Raw genomic sequence first — 25,865 nt, forward strand, 5'->3', positions numbered from 1 at the left:
TGTTACTGATAAAAATCCACATTTATAAGCTAGTTCTTGACTTTTGATTTAGCTTTGTCTTTGAAATTAAGCAAATAAGCTATAATAACTACTCTGATTGTATCAGTGTTTGTCTTTTCTTTACGCCTGATTCAGTTCTTTTTTGATTGCCTGGAGATTCTGTCTTTTTTACGTGTCCAGAACTTAAGGGCTTAAGTCTCAAATGTTTGGTTCATTTTTTTTTGTTGATTTTCTTTTTCTTGGCAATAGGATCTCATTATATATTCTAGGTCTGTCTAGATGTTGCTGTGTAATTCAGGCTGCTTGAAAGTCATGGTGATTCTCCTGCCTCTGCCTCCTGAGTGCTGGGGATATTGGTAGGCACTACCACACCAAGCTTATGTCTCGAATTTAGCTCATATTTCCCTTCACGTGGAAGCAGTTAACTCACCACACTGTAATGTGTTCCTCATTATGAAGGTTGAGAAAAACCGAAAAAGAAAGGAAAAGAAAGTAAATGTGATCTAAAAGTGGAGAGAGATAGAGAGGGAGAGAGGAGGGGAGGGGAGGGGATGAGGAGCTGATAGGACAGGAGTGGTAGGGAAGAGAGGGGAGGAGAGAGAAAGGCACGAGCAGGAAGGGAAGGGTGAGCAAGGAGATGTACCCTTTGCTATGCTGATGACCATCTTACTGCCGTTCAGCAGAGAGAAGACAACAAGTGCTGGCCAATGTGGCAATGCAGGCTGCCAAGCAGGATCAGAAATATAATCCAAGCCAAGTTGAGCACTGTAGACTTCTGCTCCCTTTCTGCCTCATCTATCTCTTGTTTCATATTTGTCAGTGGCAAAAACATGGGAAGGACTCAGTATTGTGTATAATGATGAAACAACAGAGTGATAAATAATAAGGTCTCAAGGACTCTTGTTCCTGCTTTAAAAATAATGTCTTTTACAAAAATTGATGAATATTGACTGATTTTTTTTTCCATTAGAACTGTCGGGGCTAATTATCAAAGAGTACTCAAATAACTTGACAAAATATGACAAATATAAATTATTTTCCTATCAAGTTTTCTACATGCTGTGATAGAATCCAATTTTATTAAATATTGATTTGATTCTTAAATGACTGCCAAAATTGTGAGAAAGAGATTGTAAGGATATCTTATACCCCAAGAGTACTAAGTGACACACACAGACTATTGGGTCTAAGCCAGAAAAAATATAATCTCTGAGATGTACTATTTTGTTTCTAATTCTAGTATCATTGCTATAAAAATACTAAGCATTGGCTTCTCTGGATTCATCAAAATAAGTGAGAACTTTTTATATGTGTGTGTATTTCATGCTGACAGTGATGTGCACAGCTAGCATCCAGCTTCCTGCAGAAGCTGACTCACTAGCAAAAGAGAGGCAGCCAACTGTGACTGTCCTTTCAAAGCCCTGCTGATCCTAACAGCTTAAGACCCCACAAAGAAGAGTGAAGCCAAGGACAGCCTCCCTAGAGCCCAAACAAGTAGTGTTGACTACGTATTTAGACATGGGTGGCAAAGAAGCCTCTATTCTGCTTTGAAGTACAAAGTTAGTTTTGCCTCCTGGTCAAAAAATCCTTCTCTTACTCTATTAGGTTGTCGTTCTACAATGGACACCTGTGAATATCCCCTTCCAGAGAAGTTACAGGAAAACACTTGATAAGGTAGGAAATTTTTCTACCACAAGGGGATGTTAAAATCTCCATATTTTACTTCAACATATGAACATTAGGGCAGTGTCTCTTATCCTTTTTTATACCCGAGAGTGCCCATGTAATAAAATTCTGGGCACATTCCTAAATATCTCTCTCTCTCTCTCTCTCTCTCTCTCTCTCTCTCTCTCTCTCTCTCTCTCCACACACACACACACACACACACACACACACACACACTATTGAAGGAGATCTGAAGTGCTTTCCACAATACGTTGCTCTCTACTTTTCTTCTTTGTCCATCCATCTCTCATACTACTTAGAATATGACCTCTGCCATATTAAATTACAGGCAGGATTCAGTAGACCTTGGCAGAGGCTGAGCCCCAGAGGAACTCAAGAGGCACACACACCAGAGTACATATCTCAATAAGACTACTTCTCTCCTCTTTAAAGCGCTGTTCTTCATGGGTTTTGTGGAGTATTTTGGAGTTTTTGTTATTTTTATTGTTCTTGGTGGTGGTGGTATGTTTGTTGTTGAAAAACTCACACCTAAACGAAAATCTAACACATTCACCCATATAAGGTAGAAGATGTATATTAAATCAGATCTCTTTCAGATTTTGACCAGTATATTGATGGTGCTCATGTCTATTATTTAAATATCAGGTTCAATTTGAAATTTGTTTTCTACATGGAGTGAAATAAAGGGATGTTTTATGGAAAAGATTTTCTTAGCTAAAGGACTCAATCAGGAAAAACACAAATACAGTTTGCTTAGATATAGAATGTCCCTAAGGGTAAATGGCAATTTTAATCCAGGTTGTTTGTCTGGGATAATGTTATCTGACTTTGATGTGACCCACAGGGAATTGTCCTTGTAAAATGATGCATGATGAATCTCACTGTGAGATGCTTTGACATTTTGGGAAGAAACAGTTTGCAGACATCCTGGCCTGGAGCAACTCTTGCTTCTGCCTGAATACTCACTCACCCACGACTGCAACAGAAATCTCTCTGTAAAATGTCATAGCCAAGAAGAAATGAATGAAAGACTGATTATCACTTGGAGAAAATCCCAATGGCAATGGCTATTCCCTAACACAAATATTCAAGGTAATAATTTCCCAGGCTCCAAGACGATCAAAGGGGCCTATAAACCCATTTGAGAGATTAAATTAAGTGCAACGTTTTATCATTAGGTGATATGTATTCTCCAGAGAGCTTTGAAGATGTCAACGACTCCTAATGCTCTAGAAATATATAAAAATAATATATGCAATTTATTTCTGCTCACTGTGGTCCTCTAAGCCTGGCACAAATTTCTTCTGACAGGTTGCTTGAGTGCCTGCTTCCCAAGATTGATTTCAGATATTAGACACAAATCCCACTTACTTGAGTGTTGTCTGCCCTTCAACACTCAAGAAGGATTTGTACAGGGATACTGCTACCTAACTGTGGGAACGTTAAGCTTTCTGCTGATTCTTCAGGATCAAGATACAAATCTGTTCTCTTTTCCTAGTGTAGTGAATTTTCTCAATGCTCTTATCTGTTTGGTTTGAAATATTAATGTTGCTTGAAGTTTACACCTCCACACATCATGATTTGTGTGCTGACTTCCCAGAAATATTATCACTATGTTTCTCATGATCAGTTCTATGCAAATAACCTTCAAAATGGCTCAAGTTCTGAAATTCCTTTCATGAGTTAAATCAGATGTGTTCTGCTTGTATTGTATGGCTGTGATATAAAACATGAAAACAAACACAGTTTGCATTTTACCTGTCCTTCTGCTTTCAGTCTGTGTGTCTGCTTCAGTTAATGACTATGGAATCATTATCATTTCTAGCATACAGAATATGAATGTTATTATCTATTCCCCTAACTCATGAGCTTGTATCAGCCCTCATAGCTACTGACTTACTTCAAAGTCAAGGACAAGGAACTCTCTCAAGGAACTGAAGCAGTTGCAAAGTCAAGGAGAGTCTTCCCAGGGACACAGAAGAGCAGGTGCTAGCCCTTACCACTCAGCGCACACAGTAGCTCCTGGGTTGTGTGCTTGTCTTCATTCTGATTGACCCTGTCCTCCAAATACATGTTCATTTGTCCATCGTCATAACTCAGTGTCAGTATCCTCCCGACTTAAACCACCTTCCATCTTGTTTCTGGAGACATCCGTTTCTGAAGAAACTTAATCCAGTTATTTATCTATTAGAAAAAATAAAGTTCACTGCACTCAAAGAGAATCTGTATTTCTTCCTTAAGCATGAATCTCAGCACAATATATTTTGTCTTCTCAGTGAAAATTGGTGAGTACACAGTTACCTAGATACAGTCTGGACAATGGAGTTCACAGTTCCTACTTTTATGAAGTCTAGATTGAACACTGTGTGATCACAAACAATATTAAACACAATAACCCCCAAATCTAGGGCCATTACGGAGTAAAAATAAGAAACATAAAGTCAAGCTCAAGATTGTGACTCAAAAGTAATTCCAATCTTCACAAGTTATTCTTACAAAATATTACCAGAAATTCAATTTATATCCTACTGTAACACTCCATAAAATATATTTTCCTCCCTTGCCCACTAAAATTCCACTTTCTCTAGAAATGTAGACTTTATTATTTGCTAACTCCTTCAAATTCTTCTTCAGTGTACCCAAGAAGCATTTCAGTTTTTCTTACTGGCTTCAGATTTCAGGGGTTTCGTTTTTGTACCGTGTTCTTTTAATCCATCTCTTATATTCTGCAACATAAAAGCAAATATAGGAATTGATTCTTTTCTGTGCCCTTGCTAGTTCTGACATAACATCTTTTGTTCTACAATAATAATAGTAATAATGATAATAATAATTGCAAGAGTAGTATCTGCCGCAGAAGGAAGTCTTATTCAGTTGAAAAATGGAAGGAAGACAGTTTTTGAATACTCACCCATTAAAAACATTGTATCTTAAAATTATTAGAAAATTTACCAAGGGACTTCTTGGCAACAATGATCTATTCTAAAATAGCAAGGGAGTGGGGTTTGTCAATCAAACAGCTCTCAGAAGGGATGTGGACGGAGTTGAGTTGAGAGAATGAGGTCATTTACAGAGAACAAGGTCAAGAAGGCATCCCACTTGAAACAGGAGATTCAAGCAATGGCAGTACCTTAGTCCCAAGGCTGGAAGTATGTGTTCCATATGAACATACAACTCACCTTTGAAATCACAGACTGCCATGAAAAATAGAAGGTGGTAGAACTCCTGGCCCAAGTGTAGATCCAGACTCACAAGGGACCAAGCAATTCTGAAACACTGGCAAAAGAAACCAATCAAGTAATTATAACTGTGAACTATAGCTACCCAGATTTGTATGTGTATCTGTCTGCCTCTATCGGTGTGTCTGTGTATCTGTCTGTGTCTATGTGTCTAGAGACAGCAGAAACAGACTAGTGTGTAAAGAGTCACCCAGAGCACTGGGGATTTCAGATTTCTAATTATCAGATGTGTCAAGTAATTAGTAAATAGAAATGTCTATCATTTTCACCTCCAACATCCCTGAGCTAGACAGGTAGATGCCTTTTTTGAAAGTTAGCTCTCCTCATTAGAAGGAATAGAGACAACAGCTCAAATTAGAATCTGTGGTTTACTGTGTGCAAAGAGGACATGAGTTCCCAATGACTTGCTTTTCATTTAATATGAAGCTATAGAAACCATCCAGGTTGATGTGTTTATATGTAAATCATTTATTCTCATGTGAAAATCCACTGTGCAAATTGATTATTTAATCAACTTGTTTTATCAAACCCAGTGACTTCCAAAATCTTTGCTTTCATTGAAGCCATTACTTCTGTCTTTTCTCCCAGACCATGTGATGACAAATATGTTGGGGTCAGAAAAGACAACAGCAGTATTCTCGATGTGCTTAAAGTGAAAGACAGAGGTATTTCACATGGGGAAGTCACACTAAGAAAATGAGCTATAAAATCAAGAAGGAACTGTGAGAGCTAAAATCTCTAGTTTGAAAAAAAAATCACTAAGTTTTCTGAAAAACAAATTGGACCTCAGGGGAGAAATGGATCATAATCCATAATCCCAGGCAGATTCCAAAGCCCACTGCAGCTAGTTTAGCCAAAAGCTCAAACTTATGGTTCAGAGAGACGTCCTGTCTCATGGCAATGAGTTGGGGTGGGAGTAACAGAATAAGATAATTAACAACTGGCCTCTACATGCATAGAGATGCAGACACACAAAGAGAGAAGTACATAGAGTATATAGAGTACATATACATCTATATCTAACAGATGCACACAGATGCATGTGCACATTTATACCGCACACACACACACACACACACACACACACACACACAGAGGTTCATATGTGCATCTATACCACTATACCACACACACACACACACACACACACACACACACACACACACCAAAAGGAAGAAAACAAAAAGATGTGGCTTAGTGGCTCACTAGTAGAGGCCTGGCTCTCGTACACGAGATCATGCATTTGATATACCACAAGAAAATGGCAAGACAAGGAGGAAAAGTGGTCAACTAACTTGAAAAGAATGAAATATGCACCATTCACATAGAAACAATTCAAGATGAAATATAAAAAGAAAGCAGAATGAGCAGTAAGAGAAGAAAGATCCCGACTAGGAGTCACTTTTGGTAGAGACCTTTAAAATATATGTGCAACTGGAGGACTGGTTAAGGAAGAGTAAGAGGCACGTGGTTAAAACACAAGAGATAGTGTTCCTATATCTACCATATTTGATAAAGCTGTAAATACACAGATGTAAGAATGCTAACAAACTCCACATAGGGTAAATTCAAATGGAGAAAGCTAAGTGGAAAACAGCCTTTAGTGGAAATAAAAAATTACAGTAGCGGAAATACGTGAAAACAATCATGAACTCTCTTAAGTAATGGCTGAGAATCAGGTCTTTTAGAGATAAGTTCCCCCCATTGCAATTTAAATGTCACCCATTTCATTTGGTAGTTGTATAAATAGAGGTAAGTCATTTCCTCTCTAATTCAGTTTCCCGTGTATTGACAATATCAGAAGCTATGCAAAAGATTATTATGCAGATTACACATGTTAATCTCTGAAAAGAATTTAGGGCAAACCCTTACATAACCTAATCACTTACAGTGAATGTTAGATAAAATAATAAACTTGGAATGACAGAATTGAAAAAAAATAGAAATAAATAGGATAAAAAGATGATAGAGAGACTTGAATTATATAAAATTGAATGTGTTTCTTTGAAGCGAGGTCTTTATGCAGCATTGGATGACCTGAAACTTGCTATGGAGACCAGGCTAGCCTCAAACTACAGATATATCTGCCTGCCTAGTCCAAGTACTGGGAATAAGCTTTGTAGCACTATGACTAGTTGAATTTGCCGTCTATATGTTTTCTTATATGTTTCTGCTCCCATATCCTAAAATTTGACAAAACAGGGTATGTTTTACATTAAAACATAATGACAATTCCATATTTTCATGTTGCTAGTGTTATTGACATTGAATTGCCATCCCAAAGAATATGCTTTATGCAAAATATTGCCATAAAATATATATTACTTAAAATTGGATCTTAGTGACATTACTATACTTATATCAATTTTGTATTACTTTAATTTATATTTTAAGAGCTACAAATTATAAAACATATTTTTATGGCATGCAGCTTTTATATATTATATAATAGTGAACTATTTTGTTCTATTCTAGTTTAATTTGGAATAATCCCTGAAATAGATTATCGATTAACTAAAATCTAATCAATTAGCAAAAAAAACCCCACTGTTTTAAAAGAATGCTCATTTTTCTCCAAAATCAAACAAAAACTTTCATAGTATTTATGAGAATCTCTATTTTTTTAATCAATATCATATTTAGCAAACAAACATTATATAGGATCTACAGTATAACTAAAATATTCATTGAGTTTCTGAATTAGCTGTTAGGAATGGATATATAGTGAGCTTCATTTTAGAATGTGTGGCCCCCTTCCTCACACTACTTTTTTCTCTTTGCTATCTGGATTCCGTTATAACTAGAGGAGTAACAGAAGAGATGAGTCAAGTCCTGTTTACCGTGTGATGCTTCTTCCCCAAGTCCCACAAATTAGGAAAGTAAAGTTGCAGAAGAAAAGTTCCAAGGATGGACCACAGAATACAGAGGCGGATGCTCCTCTAGACAGATACTAGTAACTGTTCTTAGTTTTCTCTTTTGTTTTTGTTTTTCTTTTTTTTGAGCTTTCTTTCAGAGTATTGAGCTTAGCAAGGAGCCCATTAAAATATCCAAGGGCACTCACTTGAGACAGTTTTAGTGGAAAAAAAATCAGGCTATGTTAATACCAACATGTTGTAGGGAAAGAAGGATCTACCAGACCACTTCAGAACCAGAACCAAATCTGTTGTCAGCTCGTACGGGTGGAGACAAAAGGACAAACACATTGCTCTTTATTTCACAACACAGCCTTCACCTGGAAATAGTGTTTGACTGCTCACAGGTGCCTCCTACACAGCGTTTCCAAAAGAGCTACTTTTAAAATCCTTATATTTTTATCATCCAATCTTAGACCTGGTAAATAGAGAATGTCCTCCCCGAAAGAGAAACATTTGGAAAGAGAAACCTGTCTCGCCGTTTGATGGTTTATGGCCGTCCGTTGTCATTGTTTAATGAGGCATGATTCACTTCTAAAATAGAAATGAAGTCAGGGATTGCATTATAATTATCTATTTGTAACATATTTGATGTAGGCAGGTAGATAAACACAATGTGGCTAAAATATGCCTTTTTAAAAAAAGGTACGTTCTGTACCTGGAAAGTTGCAATACTTTCCTGCTTTTTCTGAAACAGCATTATTCTACTGTCAGAAACAAAATTAACTTAATGCTAATCACCCATTGGCTTCTCTAGTTCATGGTCACCCAGGCAGTTCTAGGTATAGGTTTTTTTCCTAGTGAGTGGGCCTTGAGTCAAACCAGATATTGGTTGTTTACCACTACAAGCTTTGTGGAACCATTGCTCTCGTATATGTTTTAGGAAGGACAGAATTGTACAGAAAAGGTTTTGTGGCTGGGCTGGTGTTTACATTTCTCTTTTGGTAGCTTTTAGAGTACCTTCTCCATACCAAAGACTTTTTGTTTGTTTTGTTTTGTGGGTTTTTTTTTTTTGTTTGTTTGTTTTGTTTTGTTTTTGGCAGAGTTTCTCTGTTGCTTTGGAGCCTGTCCTGGAACTCACTCTATAGACCAGGATGGCCTCAAACTCACAGAGATCCACCTGCCTCTACCTCCCAAGTGCTGGGATTAAAGGCATGTGCCACCACTGCCGTGATATACCAAAGACTCTTAACAGAGGGGTGAAGGTTTTATGTAGGTACTGGTTCCACCTCTCCATATTCAACAAGTTATGTGACCTAGGGTAAAACCAAATACTACTGGTCTTTAAAAAAGTAGCGATAAAATGACTCAATGATATTTTGTTATACTCATAGATCAGTTCCTTGGTGCATGGTGTATAAAACAATAGCATATTTGGTGACTGTAATTATTTGAAAGAAAATGGCTCCCATAGGCTTATATGCTTTGGTTCCCAGTAGGTAGAATTTTTAAGGAAGGATTAGGAGGTATGGCCTTGTGGGAGGAGGTGTGTCTCCAGGGGTGGGCTTTGAGGTTTGAAAAGCCCATGTCATTCTCAATCTCTCTCTCTCTCTCTCTCTCTCTCTCTCTCTCTCTCTCTCTCTCTGATTGTGATTGTACCTTAAGATATCAGCTTCTTCTAATTCTTTTTCCTGCTCTTGGGACCTTTTTCCTTCTACTGGGTTGCCTTGTATAACCTTGATAAAAGAATATGTGCCTAGTTGTATTGCAACGTTTTATGCTGTGTTTGGGTGATATCCCTAGGAAGCCTTCTCTTTTCTTAAGGGAAATGGAGGGGGAGCAGATCTGGGGAAGAGGGTAGGTGGGGGAATGGGATGAGTGGAGGGAGGAGAAACTGTAGTTTGGATATCATATATGAGGGAAGAATTATTTTTTAAAAAAGTAAGCTTTCTGGTACTACTCCAGCACCATGCCTGCCCTTTGCCATTCTCCCTGCTGTGACAGTCAGGGGCTCAACTTCTGAAAAGGTAAATTTAAAATATTGTCTTTTTTCTATAAGTTGCCTTAGTCATGGTGTCTCATCACTGCAAAAAGAGTAACCAATACAATAGCATGTTTTTTAGAGAAAGAGATCTAGTAGTAGTAGGCATTATTTATTCTGACTATAAAGATAAAGTTCCACATTGTTATTAGTTATTAAATTAGTTGCAGATTTTTAGTCAAAATTCTTAAATAGATTGAAAATATAATTTATATTCTTAGTTTCCAGTACTTTCTAATATGAATGAATGGATGCCCAATTTTGTTGAATAAGTTTTTTTTGCATCCATTGAGATGTTCTAACCATTTTTCTTCTTTATTCTCTTTATAGCTGTGTTAACTTTTTATTGCTATAAAAAGTATCTGAGATAATTTACAAGAAGAAATTCTTTAATTTTAGACAAGTTTCAGAGATTTTAATCTTTGTTCAGCTCCATTGTTTTATGACCTTAATTTATGCAGACCAGTATAGCAGGGAAGATCCAGAATCCAGCACAGAGTTCTCCCGAAGCAGGAGACACTCATGTGGGGTTTCAGAAACTTTCCATTACTGGGTTGCAAAACTGTGTTACACAGCAGAAGCATTTAGGTCAGCAGAGCCTGCTTCCTTTCGTGACTCATAGGTGGGTTATATCAATTGTCGGTCACGGTGTATGACTGGGATACCTTGCTTCCAATCAAAATTATTTCAGAAAATAGAATTGTTGTTTCTCCAACTTCATAATTTAAGTTTGGGTTCAAATATAAAGAAGGAAAAGGAGGCTTCACGATGCTTCTATTATTATTTACTATCAGATCAGATCGTTCCTGATTGTTTAGATTTACACCTTAAAACACCACCTGTGCGATACAGTATGTATCTTTTCCTCTAAAATAGGGAAACATTATGCCTCAGTGATGTGAAGCTGGCTTCTCATTGGTTTTTAATTGGTATCCAATCATTATTCGTGTTTTCTGTTGTATTTGAAGAACTATCACAGTCAACACACACTACTAGCCCTCTATTCAGACTATGAGAACCAAGTTGCTACGTGAAAATGCAGCAGGGTTAACAACCAAAGCACAATTTCATTAGCTTACGTTCAATAAGGTAAAGAAAATTAGATGTTTCTCATGACTAAATTTTGGGCGTTCTGCTGAATGATTAGAGTATGAATTATCTAACTGCATTCTTGATTATTCTCTGTTCTAGCCGTAGAACCTCGCTGTGATTCCAGCCTGATTTTCCAGTTCTATCTCTATGCATTTTCACAGTACTTTTAGTAAAGTTTCACCATCCAGCCCTGGAGCCAAGACTCTTCCTTTGTAATGAGGATGCTAACAGCAGGAGCAGGTGCTGGCCAGCAGCTCACCACGGGTTCCATTGTAGACAGTGGAGCCCTTCGGAGTCTGTTCTGTTCTGATAGTAGAGCTTGTTCTGATACTATCGCCTTAGGACTTTTCTTTTTGTGTTCACTCCTTTGGGAGTATACTGACCTATTCTGAATTCTACTTTCATGACTACATTTCCACTTCATAAAAAAAAATGTATCCCTTGTCTTTCAGGTATTGAGAATTTTCCTGGTTCTTCATTTCTTTCTTTCTTCTTCAGTAATATGATTGAAATGCTCAATTCATTAGAACCATTCCTTGGATGTGTCTTCCAGACAATTTGTCCTATGTTAGTTTGAGCTTCATTCTGCTAATAATGGTTTGGCATCTCTACTTCCTAACCCTCAAAGATATATATATATTTATATATTCTAATATATTTATATTAGAAGCTGAGATCTGCATATAAGAACATGTAGTGTTTGTACTTCTGCACATAGGTTACCTTACTTAATTAAATATTTTCTTTTTCACACTGTTCAACATAATTATACTCCCTTTATACTCCCTTTATAAATTTTGAGTATTATACTCCCTTTATAAACACTGGGATTCATGTCAGTTATCTTAAGATCTATGTCCCACAATAAACACTTACCCCAATGACAGTTGTACAAAGAGTCAGATATTGTCACTTCCCCCAGAGAAACTGTTTACTACAAATGTTCAAGTACTACTGAGCACCAAGCAAGCACCTACAATAGTAGGCATATCTACCCATGCAAACTCACCCACCCTACTAACCAACTCTCTAAGTGAGTTTGTCTTTAGCAAAGAGATGGCTAAGCTAGAGATTAACATACACCTTATCATAATCACTTAATCAATAAACAGGAATGCTGGGGTTTAAGCCTGTGACTCCTAAATCTAAGTCCAGTACTTATTTTTTTCTGCCATGTTTTTCATAGACTGTCAAGCATTCAGAACAGAAGGGAGATAAGGATATTTGATGACAACCTGGCCCTGTCAAGGATCTGATTTTAAACTGTCCTTGATTCTGCTATGCCAAAGCTTTTTCTATTCATAAATTATTTGCCACTTAATGGAGCTATTTTTTAAAATGTATGGAATCATGCTTAGGGATAAGCAGGGACTTAAACTACTGCACAATGGCTTTTGGCTTACACAGAGTCAGAGTACAGCTAATGGGAGGAAAGCAATAAATCTCAGGAAGACTCTAGTATCTGCTAGTCCTAGTTATTTATTTATTTATTTTTGCTGGGAGTCTGTGTGGCACATTGAAAACACATTTATTGACGACATGAAATTGCATAAAGTCTCTAAAAGAATATGGCATGATTGGTAGGTGTATCTGATAGAGATGGGCCCATTTGAAATCAATCAAAACAAATGGCTGACTTATGATCTAATGGCAGCTATTGAATGCTATCAACAAAGTAGAGCTTGACTAAGAAAGGTATCTTTTTATTTGTACTAAGCCATTTAGTGATGTGTGTTAAACTAAATTGTTTTGTTGTGAAATCAAACATAGCATAAATCACATATTTTAATTATGTTCATCTTCACTAGGTAAAACGAAGAAGAAATTAAAGTGGTCCATCCTTTGGTAAGAATAGGACCACCTGCTGTGTGTGTGTGTGTGTTAACAGTCAATTGTAGCAATTCAAATTTGCTTGTACAAGCATATAATTTTTCCTGCTCTCTCACCTCAATCAATATGACTCATCTTTATCTTATGACGGTTATGGAATAATGAAACATTTTATAGTTTGTGTTTTACTTAATATTACACAATAACTGTTTATTTTCTCTTACATTCTCTCCTTTACATTTTGGCACTTATTAAACTTTGTTCCTCAATTTCTTTTCAGGCGAAGCTGCAGATTTTCTACGGCATTTCCATGCATACTTGTGTTGGGTTGACCCACCCCCTGCCCTTTCCTTTCCATCATCTTTCTGCTCCCATCCCTGTTTAAACCCTTCCACTCCCAGCAGTTCCCCTTTCGCTTCGCTATCACAGGTTCAGGTACTCATCCCATCTGCTTTAAAGCGCCCCTTCTCCCCTCTCATGGGCCTATCCTACAAATAGGGGCCTCCTGGTATCTCTCTCATAGATGTGTGTGTGTGTGTGTGTGTGTGTGTGTGTGTGTGTGTGTGTGTGTGTGTAAGCTTCATATAAGAAAAAGCATGGCACTTTTGCATTGCTGAACCTGAATTCAATATTCAAAATTTTAATTTTGCATTCAACTCAATTCAATACTTCCCTGTTGCACCCATTTTGCATTAACACATTTTTACTACCCATTAACCTGCATCTCTAAGCTGATTCCATTTCCTTACTGTGGTAAACAGAGCATCAGTAAATGTAGTGGCCAAGGATCTCTGTGGTAAGAAGCAGAGTCTTCTGTGTACGTGTCCAGGAGTGATACAGCTGGGTATGTCTTTTTTGTGTGTCGCGAAGTCTGTACTGATTGCCATGGATGTGGCATCATCTTGCACTCCCACCCAGCATGAATAAGAATTCCCCTTTCCTCTCATCCTCCACAACCTTGACTGTCATTTGTCATGATAGCCATTCTGACAGGGGTGAGATGGAGTCTCAAAGTAGCTTTAATTTGCATTTCTCTGATAGCATGCTTAACATTTTCTAAAATGTCTCTTAGCCATTTTTCTTTCTTCTCGTGAGAATTTGCTGTTTTTATAACTTTTTATAGCCTTGGGAACAGTCCAGACACACATTCAATGGGAATTCCAAAAAAGATTGTATCAAACATGACTTATTACTGTATAACTAAACACATACATGACATATAACATGAATAACATAATAATTAATGTCTGAAGAGATTTTTTTTCTTTTTACACATGTGTGGTTATAATAGCAAATTTCCCAGTTTCTCAAGCTCAGGTGACAACTCTTGTAGTTTCAAATTATATCCTACACTTACCACATGCTTTTTCCTTGCCATGGAGACAAGAGTGGAAGGAGCTGGAAAAAAAAAACATAAAATAAATCCAGTAAAGCTATAGTTACCAAGGAAGTGTTTGATAGAAACTGTTACTGCGGGGAAGAAAATGAAGATTTTGTCCTAATGGGGCATAGAACCGGAAGAGCTAACCAAAGGTAAAATTAAAAAAAAAAATCTAGAAGAAGAAGTAGAAGATTCAGAATAACAAGAAATGGGGAGGAATTCCACATGGCTCCTACTGGATTGAGCAGGGCTCCACTAAGTGTTTGCAAAGTTATACAGGGGTGACACTTTGAGAGGAAAAGAAAAAAGACAAAAAACACTGTAGGCCACATTCATGACAAAACGCTTTACATACCAGATGAGTGGATGGAACCACTGCAGACCTGAAGATTTTCGGATACTTTTAGGTTGTCTCCAGAGACTCAAACAACCCAATTAGTATGTAGGAGCAGAATGTTGCAAGATTATACAGCAGATTTTACAAGCAGTGGAGACAAGTAGCTTCTCTATTGTCAGGAGGAATGCTCACTCTCCTTGCTCTAAGGGAAAGAAACAGAAAAAAATAACACAAGAGCAATGAGAAGAAGGAATGTAAAATCATCAGAATCTAATGAGGTTTATCGTGGATCCAGCTGCAATGCGATGGGTGCTCATCAGCTGGATGCTTTGCTCGCCTTAGACTTAGATGAAGACCCAGTGTGCCAAGGGTACCGCATGTGCACTAAACACACTTTTTCAATTAGAGAATATTTCAGTGTCACAGAGGATGGCACTGGGACTTTCGGAGCTGAACGATAAGAAGTGAATCTGCACCTTGGTTGTAAGACATCAACCATTGCTTACAACTCAGTAACTCATTTATTCTTTTCATCTCTGGTAGGAATCAATCATCATGCATAGCTCACAGAAATTTTAGAAACATATAAACTGACCCCATCTTATCTCATAAATGCAAGCAGATGTTAATTAGTATCTAGTATAGTGACATAAAATTGTAAAGACCACATTCAGCACCCTAGAGACTGAAGTACTGATAGATACCCTGTCGGTACTTCAGGACATACGACAGGAGAGGAGGGTGAAGGGATGAGAATGGAAGGAAAGAAGAGATCAAACTAAAAAACTAACTAGATTTTTAAAACATGCAAATCAACATTAAATGGTCACTAGTTATCATATGATAATTAGAATAAATGCTGGTTCTATTCTGTCTGTTCTATTTGGTCAAATCCTTCTTAACTATGAAGTTTAGTTGTTATTAATTGCAGTTAATATAATCATTAACTTTTTCTATATTTTTTACAGTACTTTAGGTACTCCTCCTATGGAAAATCAATATGTCAAATATTCAGTAGCAGTGACTTGTCTCGATACTTTTTTTCTTATAAAGATGCCTCCAGTGAGTTTTGGCATATAACTGTCATGCTGATGCTGCAAATCTTATCTATAAATGGACCTTTCAGAGCCATCATTGTGATCAGTGAGTGCAGCAACCTTCTGTTTGAGGACAGCATAAGTCAAGGCAAGGAGTCAGGGCCAGACACCAGAACAGGATGTTACAGGAATGCAAAGTGAGCACTCTGTAGAAGCTTCTCTCTCTGCTTAGCTCATGAAATGTGTGTTACAAGGATTACTTCTTCTTTACTCTTGGTGGGGTTTTTTAGGTGATAAAAGTAGAATCAACTTAAAAATATTTTTAAAAATTTATATGTATTCCAACACAAACAATGCTATGGCTTCTCTTTGGTGGGTGAAGAGGGGAAGAGCCCAGCTTCAAAGAATATCCAACGTGGCCTTTCTTCCTAGAGGGTTAAGCAATGTTTAACATTTTAAAGTTCTGAAAGACCCTAGAGTAAAGAAAACTCTCCTCTTCTCTCTTCGTAGAACTTCAGGCTTACATTTGGCTGCAGAATGCTTGCATTCTTTAGCATTGGCTCTCAACATATTTTATGGGTCTCTATTACTGAAACATCATACACGAAGAATAAACAAGAAAGAAAAAAAACGAAGACCCCCCCCAATGTAATCAAGCCAGAAATCTGTTGCACAGAATTTGGTAGGGTAACAAAGATCAAAGAAACAAAAAAATGCAGGTGATGTTCCAAAATTCTGAATCATTCTAGGCAAAATATCTCTCTAAAAAAATCATAAACACACACACTAATGTACATGAGTAAATAAATAAACTGGACAATAAATCACAGTGGGAGTGATCTCTCATAACTATGCCCCTTATGACACCCTTTTCAAAAGATTACATGGGGATAAAGAGCTGGCTCAGTGATAAAGAGCATACACTGCTTTTTCCAAGAACCCGAGTTCAGTTCCCAGCACCCATGTTTGGTATCCCATAATTGTCTGTAGTTCCAGCTCTAGGAGATCTAACACTTCCGGTCTCTGTGGACATTTGTACCCACTTGCACATACCCACACGTAGTCACACACAATAGTTCTGTGTGGGAATGGGAACCTAAGTGTGATGCCCAAGCATGGTAGCATACACATACAAGTCCATCACTGGGAATGATAAGTGGGACTGGAAGGATGGCTCAGCAGTGAAGAGGACTTGCTGCTCTTCCAGAGGATATAGGTTCAATTCCCAGAACCCACAATTCTTTGATGCTTTCTTCTAGCCTCTATGGGTACCAGGCATTCGCATGATGCCCAGAAATACAGACACAGACAGGCAAAACACCTTTACACATATAAATAAACTAACTAAATAAATAAATAAGGAAAAATAAAGATGGATAGCACCTTCTGAAGCAAAACACCTGAAGTTGTCCTTGGGCTTCTTATACTACAGGCTGATGTACACCAGTCCACAAGCTTCTGCATACCCACAAAAACACACATACATACACACACTATTCGAGTTCACTTCGTATTTAATCCTTGCAGATTTTTCACTAACTTAATGGAGCCTAGTGTTAAAATACAGATATGTTTTCAGTGTTTTGGAAAGATACTTTTCAGGCTCAAAAAGAATTGAAAATACTCTTTTCAATTAGACCAATGTGTGTTTAGCTTTCCGTTAGCCGGTTTTCTATCCTTTCCACTGAGCTAGCTTGATTGTTTCATCCAGATATAGTCCTCAGACAACAAACAGGCTCTAAGAATGATCCCTGTCCATACTCCAGTATTCAACAGCAAGGAAGATATGAAGGCAAGTGTGCTCAGACAGGTGTTCCATCCTGCTCTATGAACTCCATCTACCTTTCTCTTCAAGTCTCTCTTTCCACCCTGTATCTCAGTTAATACTGTAACATTTCTACTCTGGGCATTGATTCCAAACCTCTTTCAGGCATGTGCATAGACACATGACACTCTCTCTAGAACCGAAGAGCAAGTCGGGGCTTTTTCACAGGGCTGTGAGGAGAAGCTAGGGCTGCCAATGGGAGTCAAGCTGGGCTGATGCTCGTTTACTGAAACACCAAGTTAGATTTTTTTTTTTATTGAGAATAAGAAAAAAAAGGTTTCCGCCTCCTCCCACCCTCCCATTCCCTCCCCCTCCCCCCTCTCTTCTCCCCCTCCCCCCTCTCTTCTCCCCCTCCCCCCTCTCTTCTCCCCCTCCCCCCACTCCTCTCCCCCTCCCTCTCCTATCCAAAGAGCAGTCATGGTTCCCTGCCCTGTGGAAAGTCCAAGGTCCTCCCCCCTCTGTCCATGTCTAGGAAGGTGAACATCCAAACTGGCTAGGCTCCCATCAAGCCAGAACATGAAGTAGGATCAAAATTAGATTTTTTAAATCATGGAGCCCAGACCAAGAGTCTCTTCAAATCAGATAGTTTAAGGTGTAGAACAAATCTCCATGTTCTACTTCTTTCTAGATACCAGCCTGAAAATTTTGCCCTGGCTGTCCCACAGATACGGAAAGAGCAAAAATGAGTAGATAGATCCAGGATTTCAGTTACGTAAAGGATCAGCTCCAAATAGTGAGACGATGGTAAAACAAGGGCACCAGGTTTCCCTTTTAAATTATCTTAAGTTTCTGTTACAGTGCTCACTATTTTCAGGTGCACCTTACCAGATCATTACCCGCCTGCTGCAGCCGTCTGCCTCATCAATAATCAACATGTCTTAGTCCCTCATTGTATCGGCTCTGCTTGAAGCCCTTTGGAAGACAGAGTGCCTGTCCAGAAGATTGGCCGTCATTCCTAACAGAATGAAATGAAAAAGCTGTTAGGCCATTCACATGCTGCTGTTCCTCAACGGAGCCCTTGATTTATGTGCCCATGTCTACTTCCATGTTAGGATTAATAAAGATCTGTGTTCCAATTTCTGTTGTTTTCTGGATTATGCAATGATCCATTACAGTTTTAAATACATTTTTTTAATCACTAAATTTTACAATATGTCTATAAAAATTCCTCTAGATAGAGCCACTAATTTTGTCTTCTACAACAGTTCCTGGTAAAATTCTAATTTTAAAACTTGTCTTGGAAATTTATGCTTAGCAGAAATAAGAACATTTTGAATTTTGGGGTCTGAGTATGAACCTGAACTATAAATTGGAAGAATGAAAAGACTGGAGGCAGTGGTGGGGTTCATCAGTCTCCCACACTTCTGCCTTTGTCCCTACTTACCGACTCGTACATTATGCTGAGGGTAACACTTCAGCTTCTTCCTGTGAACATGCTCTGCCGAAAGTGCTACCAAAAAAGAATAAGGTCCTAGAGGAACCCAAAGTTTATGCAAAAATTTAACCTACTTATAATTTGAGTTGTTCACATGCAGTTTCTTGGGGAACAATTACCTCATTGTGTTTTCAGTTGTTCAGTTCCTTTAGGTCACATACAATTCTTAGCTCTGATTAGGTTAGCTAAAATTTCAATTTTCTATTCTCTGTGACATTCACAGGGTCTTCCTTGTTTGGGGGGGGAGGGGGGATTATAGTTTCAGTCCTAAAACTTAGACCAACACCCAGATAGTCAAATAACTATCTGAATCTTGTGTCCATGGCTTCCCAGCTTCAGTTTGCTTTTCAATGGATGGATACCATTTTCTCCATATTGCCAAGTAAAACATTTTCTAATACATTCAAAGGGCTCCTTTCTTGTTCTGCATGTAGATGCAGATCGAATGGTTTCCTTCTTCTTTGGTTGACAGGTAATATTTTTTCACCTAGCTTTAACAATCTGAAAGAATCAAAGGGAGTCAGAAAAAAAAAAATTGTCCTAGCCATGTTTTCTTTGGGCCACATTTTTCTAATACACAGCTGTGGTGGTTTGAAAGAAAACGACCACAACAGGGAATGGCACTATTAGGAGGTGTGGTTTTGTTGTAGTAAGTGTGGCCTTGCTGGGAGAAGTGTGTTATGGTGGAGGCGTGCTTTGAGGTTTTATAATCTCGAGTCTGGTTGGTGGGACACAGACTCCTGCTGCCTGTAGATCAAGTTGTAGAACTCTTAGCTCCTTCTCCAGCACCATGCCTGCCTGCCTGCTGCCCTGTCTGCCATGTCCTGCTGTGACGATATTGGACTAAACCTCTGAAACTGTAAGTCAACCCCAATTAAATGTTTTCCCTTATAAGAGTTGCCATGATCATGGTATCTCTTCACCGCAATATAAACCCGAAGACAACAGTTTTAATTATATTTAGAAATAAATAACCAAGACAAAAAAAAACACACACACACATCTGAGATCGAAGGGATTTCTTAGACTTTTGCAATTTTGGAAAATATCAAAAAAATGCATTAAATAGTCTACTCTGTAGTATTTCATTCAACCAATGTACATTTCTTATATATTATCCCTGTGCTAGTCCACATGACTGGTTAAAGATAGAGCAATGAACACAGCTGGTGCACTCTGCTCCTTCATGGCCCACAGTCGGGCTGAGATTCGTCATATGCCCCTCGTATACATCTACATGTATAATTAAGTTGTTAAACTCTCGTTTTCTCATTTTCTGTTTTCATTACTGTGGCAAAATAAAGTGGTTTAATTAGATGGTATCAAAGATTTCTGCAGCATCTTGTTAAGAGAGAAATTAAATCTGTCACAGATGATTGATGTAATGGAGTCTTCCACTTGCACCTTTCAATTCAACAAAAGCAGCTGTGGCTTTCATTTAACCCTATCAGTAGCTCCTCATTCATGAGTAGAAGAGACGGGGTTATTCAATTATAGGAAGTAAGTCACAGAAAGTAATGGATATTCTTTGGGGCATAGGCAATTTTTTTGTTAATTTAAAATTTCTACTAGCCCTTTGAGACTTTCTTATAATGTTTAATTATTTTTGCTTCTCCCTGCACTAACTCTTCCCCGATCTACTTCTTTCTTCATCCATCTTTATGTCCTTTTGCTGTTGCCTCATTTTGTGGTGCCCAAATATTCTTGGATGTGTAGTCTTCTACTAGGTGGAGGTCAATCTGTCAGGGCTACATTCTTAGAGAAAACTGACCCTCTCTATCCCACCAGCTAACAGTTCCTAACAGCTCCTCATCTAGGGGTGGACCATCATGCCCATCTTCCCTTTCCATGGTGGGGTATAGTCTGCTTTGAGTTTATATAGGTCCTGTGCATGCTATCAAAACTGTTGTTAATTCTTATGTATAGCTACCCTGCTGTGTCCAGAAAACACCATTTTTTTTTCTCATTGTCTATCATCTCTGGCTCTTACAATCTTTCTGTCCCCTGTATCACAGTGGTTTCTAAACATGTGAAGCAGTCAGTATTGGCATATGGGTTCCTTTTAAGACTTTACATTCTGTAGTCTTTGTTCCTCTGCACCTTGACTAGCTAAGGCTCCCTGTGTTGATCGCCATCTAACCATAAATCTGCAAAAGAAGCTCCTCTAATAAGGGCTGAGAGACTCCTTAGTCTACAGGTATAAGGATATAAACCATTAGGAATTGGTTTTGCCCTATGTTCATTTAGCAGAATAATAGCAGTAGACTCTTTCTCGGGTCTATGATCTGTATCCGTTCTTGGCCCAATAAGAGTGTTAGGTATAGGTGCCTTGAATCCACTCAGAAAGTGGTTGGTTGCTGCCACTACATTCATGCCCCTGTTGATGTGTCCTTCCATGCTGCTTTTCATAGCGGCTCACCGTGATCACAGCTGGGTGAGATTACAGGTTTTCTTCTCCAGTATTGTCCGTAGTACCTTCTAGATCTATGATTATTCCTGGTAGGGATGATGACCCTAGGTCCTGCCAGCTTGATTTCCCCATGTTCTACAGCTCACGTATGTAATGGCATTGGCAGCAGAGTCTTGCCATCAAGTTCTGAAGGGCATCCAAGAATTGGCAAAATTGCTGGCAATGCTTAGGATTTCTGGGATTATACTGGTCAATATTCCCAGTGGAATGAATATTCTTTTCATTTCCCTTATAACGATGCCCATATGATTCCCCTTCAAAAATAAGAACTTTAAAAAATTATTCATGTCAAGATATAATTCAAATTTATATGCTGTTTTTCTGTAATTTTTAGAGTTGAGACAGACATTGTGAAATGAATCGATTTTCCCCAGTCATTTCCTGGATTTTATGTCAGCATTTTCATCTCTCTGGACAGGTTAACAATATTGGGCACATTATACACACATTTTGAAGGCTATTTTCACAAGTGTGTGTGTGTGTGTGTGGTGTTGGAGCTGGAAGTCGAGGATTAGTCATGCTGGGCATAAAATGTGCCACAAACTCCATCAAATTTTCATACATGTATTTTATGAATACCTATGGAGGATAAACGGCTACATAATACCAAATGGTGAATGTTTTTGTATGTTCCGTCATATAATGATCTATTGATGAGCAACTACAGGTTGCTAAAACATAGAAATAATGTGGTAATAAATATAATTTCTAATCTTACAAAACATGATTTGGCCAAGATTTCTGGGCTCTTACAAAGACAAATGAAGGAAGTCTTCACCCTCAATCTGTAGAAAGGGTAAAGAGGAAAGATGACAAAGGATATAGGTCCTCTGGGAAATCACCCATGTTCCTTCCCCCCAGAGAGTGTGCACTAGTGTCTCTATAACCGGCTGTAGACCAGGATCATCAGGGGTGTCTCTACCAGAGGGCAGATGGAGGACTCTGAGGAGGGCCACTTATAATGTGGTCTGAGCTAGTTAAGCTATTTTCCAATGAACAATTATTTTAGACCTTTCCAATTGAAACAATCACATCTGATCTGACTTCTGATCTTAGAAATGATTTTAATAGTGAAACACCAAAGATAAAGGGTGACATAATTAGTGAATAATCATTTCTACTCCCACCGGGATCATTCTGCTGTTCATGATTTAGTTCAACTGAATGACATTCTTTGCTTTTGCCATACCAACACCATGCTTTAAGACAGAAACAACTAGCCCACATTTTAAAAATGTAAAACACACATAAGAACCCCAGTAAATATCCTTTCACTTCTCAACAAAAGCCATTTTGACAAATTCTAAATGACTCCAAGCTCTGCCCAATGTAATGAATGCATTACTTCTCCTGAGAGCCTGTTCTAGGGATATTCTCCCTCTAGTGGTAGTGACTTTTGTTTATTACTTTTTTTTTTCCTGCCTGGTTTTTGGCTTTAATGAGATGATTCTTTTGGGTGGATCTTGCTTTCCTTTCCCAACCAAATTTGGTTTGGGCATCTCATAATGTCTGTCCAAGGAGATTTCATGTACATTTCTGGACATTTCTGAGTATTCATCAAGCTCAGAAAAGGCATGAATCTTTAAGTTTTCTTAAAGGCTTTAAATCATTAAGCTTAGAGGCAGCTGCTATACACCAATAGATAACTAAGGCTCTCTCTGTAGTCATGGACCTGGATCTTTTCATCTTTCTTTAGAGCTTCTGGTTCTACCATTGTGACTTTCCCACTCCATCGTTTTTATATTTCTGCATAATTCTGTTTGATTCCCATAGAACTAAGATCCACAGAGACAGATGCATCTTTACATTGTGACTTTTTTTTTGCAAGAGGAAGGTATGAGTGATCACAAAGCAATTGGTTTTATTGTGACATTCTTATATCTGTATGTTGTTTTACATTGTTCTCATTCATGTCCTTCATTGCTAAATTCATTTTTTAAAAAATTACTAAATTGTTTAAGCAAATATCATGAGAAAAAATAGGTTTAGTAAGTAGTCAAAATGATTCTGTATTTTTAACAGTGCCAATAAGAAGATTAATGAAATAATGACTCAGGTGGTAACAGCTAGGGTCATAGTCTGTTATCGTGCTGAAAGACATCCCCAGTTAGCAGGATCTCACTGTGAAGTTCACTGTTTTCTTGTGAAGATTTCACTGTTTTCTTGTGAAGATTTGTCAGGTCATTTCCCAAGTGTCTGTATTCACTGTTCTGTCTGAAATACTTAGTAATTATTTTAGTAACTGCTTGATTGTTTTTTTGTTTCGTTTTTGTTTTTCTCCTCCTCTTACATAGGATTCTCCCAGGATCTCTGAATAGAACCCGGCTTGTTGGCTGTCATTCCCCCAGTCTCAGTGGTCATGTCTATATGCACCTACAGAAGAGACTCAATCACAGTAGCTAGATATCTAACTGCTCAGCTCCCTTTGCAGACCTGCTCCGTCATTCCGTTTCTGTGAGGACTCTGCTGTTGCTCCTATAAAGAGATCTCTCTTATATTTTAACTCACGTATCTCTGTTGTTGTATCTACTAAAACTTATCAAAATTTACCTTTGTGGAGGAGCCTGTGATTAATTGCATTTAACCATTTGATTTCAAAGCTTCAAGGACAAATTGTGTGCTCTTGAAAGCCTAGCTACAACCATCTCCCTCCAGTGTTCATCAGTTAGCAAATTTCATTTTTATTTGCAAAATAATTACCATTAATCCATGCCTATGAAATCAGTTCCCAGAAATCACAAGTTAGACGCTCTTTCTCAAAATATCTACACTGAGAAACTAAACTGTGGGAACATTTTATACTTAGAAGTATTACAATGCTGGCCTTTACCTGCTATCATCAAAGATTTCTGTCAGATGAGAAACTAGACTGAGTCCCTTAGAGACAATTATACAATCCCATTTTTCTCTCTGAATCTTTCTTTTGCCTGCTTGAATTCTCCGTGTGTCAAGACACTTTCCTATTTCATACTGAGGAGCTACTGCAGCCTCTGTCTGTGTTCCTAGTTCAGGTCCACATTAAAACTTTCATGAAAGTCTTCAAAGTCACCACCAACTGGCTTTTCATCTTGGTAAAGCAGAACTGCTTCCTCATGATACGTTTTCATTTAAATCTTTTAATTTATCTGCTTGGCAACATGCTGTCTCTTTAGCAAAGCCAACACTAAGTGAAATGAAGACCACTTTTGTACCTACACCAACTATTGCAAAAACTCTTAAATATGCAGCAAAAATACAACAATTTAGACTAGAAGGATTTATTCATGGTTTCTCTGACCTCTTTTCTTCACCCTCCTCTTCTTCTTCTTCTAAAAAGAAAAGATAAAGTAACACCTGAAGAATTATAGAATATGCATCATTTAGTCACTCAAAGGAGTATGTGTCCTTTAGCCACCAAGTTTGATGAAATCCGTGAGCCACTGTGTTTATGATATCCTAATAGTATGAGAAAGGTTGGGGAGAGGTCAGGATGGTACTTGTTCTGTAGATAACGCATGTGAGAAGCCAGTTCTGTTCACAGTTGGCTTAAGGCTTGAATACAAAGAGCAACTTGACTGCATATTTAAGTATGAAATCCACCAAGGGTGAATCATATGTGAATGACTGAGAATGAGTGAAAATAGGCAGGGAAACCTGAAGCGTGAGAAAACAGAAAGCAGAGATAAAAGAGTTTCCGTATTTTATCAAGGATGCAAACTAGAGCTAGACCTCAATGGATACGATCTACCCAGGAGTAGTAGGTCCATGAAATGTATTCATGACTAATCCAGAAATAGCCTGTGTTCCTCAAAAATTAAAATGGGAGCTCAGCTAGAGAAAAAGGAGTGAGTTGTCAGTTTAGGGCTGTTTGCCAAAGCAATGAGAAAACACAAAGCACCTCCCTGGAACCGGTGGTGCCTGTTTGTCTTCTTTCCCCTCCCCCTCACAAGGCCTCTGGGCGACAAAGGTGGAAAATGAGTTCATCCTCCTTCCATTTTCCTTTTCTAAACTTCCCAGTTGCTAGCCACCCTGTCAAGACTCAAAGAAATGCAACAAAATACATATTCCTTCCAAATGTAACTGCTGTATTTCTCACCACGTTTTTTAGTCCAGATCCCCGTTGTGTGGAGTGCCAGTGTAGTCAGAACTCTCCACAATGAGCACTATTTCTTCCACTCTTAACTTACCTTTAGCCCTTTGTGCTCTTTGGAGTGAGCAGAAACTCAATTGTTAAATCAGAAACCTTCCACCTTCCAGCTTGAAACATGTCTTTCCTGCTCTCATCTCCCAGTGCCCTGCTCCAATAAGCGAAAGGGACATTAAGTCAGAGGTAGAACACTTGGCCAGTATGGATGAGACCCTGTATTCAGTCCCCACCATGGAAAAAAGAAAGAAAGAAATCTGTAACTGGAGGTTTCTCTCCCACCTTCCAGTTACCGAATAACCACTCTGGGGCTTAATATTAATTAAACTATTAAACTATTAATATAAATATAAAATTAAACTATTAAACAGTTTGGACTATTAGTTCAAGCTTATTATTATCTAGCTCTTACAACTTAAATTAACTTAAAGTAACCCCTTTTCTATTATTCTGCATTTTACCAGGAGGCTCATGGCTTGTTACTTCACATCTTGTTTCTCAGGTGGCTACTGGTCTC

General features: G+C 38.1%; 1 long non-coding RNA gene across 1 annotated transcript in view; it reads right to left on the reverse strand.

Annotated features, from left to right (window-relative positions):
* LOC126513691 (uncharacterized) overlaps positions 1-14,655 on the reverse strand; it is a 24,458-nt gene extending 9,803 nt beyond the window's left edge. The window contains exons 1-5 of the long non-coding RNA XR_007595412.1: positions 14,477-14,655; positions 14,098-14,138; positions 4,866-4,954; positions 4,352-4,412; positions 3,687-3,870 (exon numbers count right to left, since the gene is read on the reverse strand). This is a non-coding gene — a long non-coding RNA (uncharacterized lncRNA). The remainder of the gene's footprint in view (positions 1-3,686; positions 3,871-4,351; positions 4,413-4,865; positions 4,955-14,097; positions 14,139-14,476) is intronic.
* Positions 14,656-25,865: the final 11,210 nt, after the last annotated feature.

Source organism: Alexandromys fortis, unplaced genomic scaffold (assembly GCF_014885135.2).
Source record: "Alexandromys fortis isolate MF-2015 unplaced genomic scaffold, M_Fortis_MF-2015_v1.1 scaffold_17, whole genome shotgun sequence".
Lineage (NCBI taxonomy): Eukaryota > Metazoa > Chordata > Mammalia > Rodentia > Cricetidae > Alexandromys > Alexandromys fortis.